Source organism: Convolutriloba macropyga, chromosome 3, assembly GCF_964194025.1.
Source record: "Convolutriloba macropyga chromosome 3, txConMacr16.3, whole genome shotgun sequence".
Lineage (NCBI taxonomy): Eukaryota > Metazoa > Xenacoelomorpha > Acoela > Convolutidae > Convolutriloba > Convolutriloba macropyga.
In genome coordinates, this window is record NC_134470.1 from 61,821,272 (window position 1) to 61,827,376 (window position 6,105).

Sequence of the window (6,105 nt, forward strand, 5' to 3'; positions counted from 1 at the left end):
AAGCATGTCAATACTTTTTTTAAAAAATCGTACAGTTTACGAGAAACTCTAGTATACTTTCACAGATATGATTCCATCATTAGAAGATATCTGTTTACACGTTTTTAAGAGATCAATAAATTAAATTCCTCAACACTGTATCTAATATTATTCCTGGCGATCTGTTTTTCTTTTCACAAATCCACTCAAACTATTTTGCCCCCCTCCCTGAGTCAAAGAAATAGTAAATTGGATGCATTGTTTTAAAAATTTTACAGTGAATGACCTTTTCTTAAAGCTGCCATCTAATTCATTTCATATAGTTTAGCTTAAACCGTTTTATTTTGAATTAGTTGCATTTTGAATCAGTTGAAAAAGGTTAATTGACCAGTATCAAATATAATTATTAAAATCACTATTAAAAAATAATTTTAAACTTCTTTTAATCATCTCTTGAAACAAAGGCAGCAACTGTTTTTCATATTGGTTGAATAAGAAAACAATTTTAAAAACTGGCAAAGAACTGTTTGACATTGTTTACCCGTTTTATTCATCCGCTTCGTTGATATCATGTTCTTCAGTATCCCAATTCGGTAGCTGGATAGCAGCCTAGAAGTCTCCATAATTTTGATAGTAAAAGAGACGATGGGTTATGAGCGTTGCATAAAACGCTACTGCCCCTTCCCGGGTCGAGAAAATTTATGTAAGAAACGCGCTGATTTTTCGAAAAGTTCAGCGCAAAAACCTTACATAAAAATGCGCTGAAATGTGCTAAAAAGCGCTGAATCTTTGCAAGAAACGCGCTGAAAACCACTGAGTTTTCAAAAAATAACTATCACTGAGAATCGAACCCTCATCTCCCGTGCCGCAGCCTTCACCTAATCCACTGCGCCAAAAGTACCTGCACTTCTTCCTATTTGATTTAATTTTATATTAATAGACAGTTTAGAAAGAAAGGCGCTGAAGTTATGTAGGAAATGCGCTGAAAATTCAGCGCATTTCTTACATATTTTCATAGCTTTTCAGCGCATTTTTTAAGAAAAAGTTAATCGTTATGTAAGGAAAACTGAATAGTTCGAAATTGATGAATCGTTGTCAAAAAGCGTTTAAATCCACTAAATAATTTTAAGAAATGCGCTGAACTTTGAATACTTTTCTTACAAAGTTTCAGCGCATTTCAGCGCAAAATTATGTAATATTTTTGCGCTGAAAATTTTGAAAAATCAGCGCGTTTCAGCTCATTTCAGCGCATTCAACTCATTTCTTACATAATTTTAGCACATTCAGCGCACTTCATACAAAATAATGCACTGAAACGGCGCTGACATCTCGACCCGGGTTCCACCCGGCGAAGAAGTTTTAAAATCAACTAATATTTAAAATTTTGAGTTTTGAATAAACTATAGGAAGCACGGACGTTAATTCCAGCTTCATTACATGAGATTAAAACAACCCCGCTTGACCCTTCTGGACAACCATATCCAAGAGCCATATATTGTTCATGAATTATAAGTTCAACAAGAACCGTTCATGGAATGTAAGTTAGCCAACATTGGCGAAAACACAGTAATACCTGACTGTTTGTTTTATGTTCGTGTTAGAACTTTAACAAACTCTTGCAGTTTGGTTATTTTATAATGAAATAGCAAAAAGTACCCGAAAACAAAACTTTGTCATGATGTCATTAGTAAAACAAAACAGCCAAAAATCTTCATTGACTGTTTTCGTGTTTTTGCTATGTTTTCTAAATGACTCTTTTTGAACAATCTTTGGCCAGAAAAAATCGAAAAAAGGCAAACAAAACACAGTGATCTTGTCCAGTCAACGACTTACTTTTCGTGTTACAACCTCTGACTGTTTTCTAATTGACCACAACAAAACAATTTTGCTGATCCGAATGCATTATAGTGTGGCAATAATTTTGAACGCGAACAAATCTCATTGATACATTGATTTTTTTAAGTAAATCTATCGGGAAATCCAATGTATTTTGTAACTCCTGGTGTGATATTTGTTCAAATATTGCTAATCATCATTTTATTCAGTGCAGTAAATCATATACGATGTCATAAATTAGTTCCTAACTTTATGCTGCCCTTCATCCTTCATTTACCCTAAGATAATTTTTCACGTTTCCCGCTATTCATCTGTTGTTCATTCACATGATTGTGATTTCCCGCTTCGTGATTAGACACGTCTGTTCACCTAATTTCATTTGTTGATATCCGCTTGAATTCACTCTTCTTAACTTCTCAATTCAATATCAGTTGACTTAATCTCTTTGATTCCGCTCCGCAAATCTGTATCAGAAATTAGTCAGTATTTCGCTTGGCGAAATCCATCCTCGAAATAAAAGTGTATCTTCGCGTAGCGAAGTCGACGGTAATTTAGTCAAGTACGACATGGCGCAGTCAGCAAACAAAATAACTCCACTAGGAATTGACGCCTTTTGGGATAAACCTACACCCGACCCACCTCTCCGATAGGAAAAATGGAAAGTACAGTACAAACTAGCTTTACTCGCCAAAGAGAACATCATTTTGGATACACATCTTGGCCCTAAACCCGAAATGGTGGGACTTCCACTGAAGACGATATACGAAGAAATGATAATCGGATCTTCACTGCAATCAGATCGTGAACACAATGCCCGAAATGCACAATAAATGCTAAAGACTCATCAAAGTAGGAATGATGTGCGGAGACAAACTTTGGCCACTCGCCGACTGAAAGACAGTCTCTCTTCTTTAACCGTTTTATTCATCCGCTTCGTTGATATCATGTTCTTCAGTATCCCAATTCGGTAGCTGGATAGCAGCCTAGAAGTCTCCATAATTTTGATTGTAAAAGAGACGATGGGTTATGAGCGTTGCATAAAACGCTACTGCCCCTTCCCGGGTCGAGAAAATTTATGTAAGAAATGCGCTGAAATGCGCTGATTTTTCAGAAAGTTCAGCGCAAAAACCTTACATAAAAATGCGCTAAAATGTGCTAAAAAGCGCTGAATCTTTGCAAGAAACGCGTTGAAAACCACTGAGTTTTCAAAAAATAGCTATCACTGAGAATCGAACCCTCATCTCCCGTGCCGCAGCCTTCACCTAATCCACTGCGCCAAAAGTACCTGCACTTCTTCCTATTTGACTTAATTTTATATTAATAGACAGTTTAGAAAGAAATGCGCTGAAATTATGTAAGAAATGCGCTGAAAATTCAGCGCATTTCTTACATATTTTCATAGCTTTTCAGCGCATTTTTTAAGAAAAAGTTAATCGTTATGTAAGGAAAACTGAATAGTTCGAAATTGAGGAGCGTTGTCAAAAAGCGTTTAAATCCACTAAATAATTTTAAGAAATGCGCTGAACTTTGAATACATTTCTTACAAAGTTTCAGCGCATTTCAGCGCAAAATTATGTAATATTTTTGCGCTGAAAATTTTGAAAAATCAGCGCGTTTCAGCTCATTTCAGTGCATTCAACTCATTTCGTACATAATTTTAGCACATTCAGCGCACTTCATACAAAATAATGCGTTGAAACGGCGCTGACATCTCGACCCGGGTTCCACCGGGCGAAGAAGTTTTAAAATCAACTAATATTTTAAATTTTGAGTTTTGAATAAACTATAGGAAGCACGGACGTTAATTCCAGCTTCATTACATGAGATTAAAACAACCCCGCTTGACCCTTCTGGACAACCATTTCCAAGAGCCATATATTGTTCATGAATTATAAGTTCAACAAGAACCGTTCATGGAATGTAAGTTAGCCAAACATTGGCGAAAACACAGTAATACCTGACTGTTTGTTTTATGTTCGTGTTAGAACTTTAACAAACTCTTGCAGTTTGTTTATTTTATAATGAAATAGCAAAAAGTACCCGAAAACAAAACTTTGTCATGATGTCATTAGTAAAACAAAACAGCCAAAAATCTTCATTGACTGTTTTCGTGTTTTTGCTATGTTTTCTAAATGACTCTTTTTGAACAATCTTTGGCCAGAAAAAATCGAAAAAAGGCAAACAAAATACAGTGATTTTGTCCAGTCAACGACTTACTTCGTGTTACATCCTCTGACTGTTTTCTAATTGACCACAACAAAACAATTTTGCTGATCCGAATGCATTATAGTGTGGCAATAATTTTGAACGCGAACAAATCTCATTGATAATTGATACATTGATTTTTTTAAGTAAATCTATCGGGAAATCCAATGTATTTTGTAACTCCTGGTGTGATATTTGTTCAAATATTGCTAATCATCAATTTATTCAGTGCAGTAAATCATATACGATGTCATAAATTAGTTCCTAACTTTATGCTGCCCTTCATCCTTCATTTACCCTAAGATAATTTTTCACGTTTCCCGCTAATCATCTGTTGTTCATTCACATGATTGTGATTTCCCGCTTCGTGATTAGACACGTCTGTTCAACTGATTTCATTCGTTGATATCCACTTGAATTCACTCTTCTTAATTTCTCAATTCAATATCAGTTGACTTAATCTCTTTGATTCAGCTCCACAAATCTGTATCAGAAATTAGTCAGTATTTCGCTTGGCAAAATCCATCCTCGAAATAAAAGTGTATCTTCGCGTAGCGAAGTCGACGGTAATTTAGTCAAGTACGACATGGCGCAGTCAGCAAACAAAAGAACTCCACTAGGAATTGACGCCTTTTGGGATAAACCTACACCCGACCCACCTCTCCGATAGGAAAAATGGAAAGTACAGTACAAACTAGCTTTACTCGCCAAAGAGAACATCATTTTGGATACACATCTTGGCCCTAAACCCGAAATGGTGGGACTTCCACTGAAGACGATATACGAAGAAACGATAATCGGATCTTCACTGCATTCAGATCGGGAACACAATGCACGAAATGCACAATAAATGCTAAAGACTCATCAAAGTAGGAATGATGTGCGGAGACAAACTTTGGCCACTCGCCGACTGAAAGACAGTCTCTCTTCTTTATCTTAGTTTTGGCGTGGAGGGGCACAGAGTCCTCAATATTAAGAATCGACACATAATGATAAATACCCTCACGTCTACTGAATTTTGAAAATCGTAGAATATGCATTCATCCGACCCAGAAACATAACATATGACAAACTTTTTTTCTGATCACAAAACAACTTCGAGGCGAATTTGTTTAGCATTTCTATGGAAAACTAAAGCAGTTAGCTGAAAATTGTGAATTTGAAAACAAATAAGAAACTTTGAACAGAGACGTTTTCATCACTAATTTAATCGATCCCGAAATACAAAAGGAACTTTTAAAACAGACAGTGGAGCCAAGAAAAACGCTAGAACTAGCGAAAAATGGAAATCGGTATGCAAAATCAGCACTAGATTCAGGCAAATAAAGAAACCCTCATTCCGGCCAGCGTTAATGCAATTCAATACCCATCTAGTATTCGCTCCTCGTTTTGGTCCGTTTCGAACAATTTCCATAGACAAGGCAACTAAGCACCTCCACTATATTGTTCAAATTGTGGGGGGTCTTGGATCCCGCGACACCAAGATAAGTGCATCAATTGAAAAAAGCAAAAAAAATGTCGAAAAAAAGTCACAGAAAGCTCAAAGTCCCAAGAGAAAATCGGTTAACACAGTAGAAGAAGTACCTCTTACCGACGACTCCACGAATTTTCTACAATCATCAACTGGACTCTACGAAACAGACTACAGTAGCGGCGATGACAATATGGTAGCCGCAATACACAACGATCTCGATAAAATCGAACCCCTCAACATGCCCATCAAAATCAAAAATATCTCAACAACTCTACTTGTTGTTTCTGGAAGTGCCTGCAGCACTTTGAATAAATCAACCACAGCGCGAGTAGTCAATAGTAAACTACAAGCAATATGGGCAGGGCAAATCAACAAACAACAATTGCGGTTATTTCCGAACCAACCAATACAAAATTAGGGTGAAATTCAAACACCAATAATTAGCAACGGCTGACATACATCAGCTGCCACTTTCACAGTCGTTGATGATGGTCTCCCACCGCTCATTGGTCGCGGTCTCTTTGATCAAATAGGACTTGGAGTAATCAATTAAACAATATTTCACCACATTCGGCATTCAAAGAAAAGATAGCTCTACTATTCCCAGACCT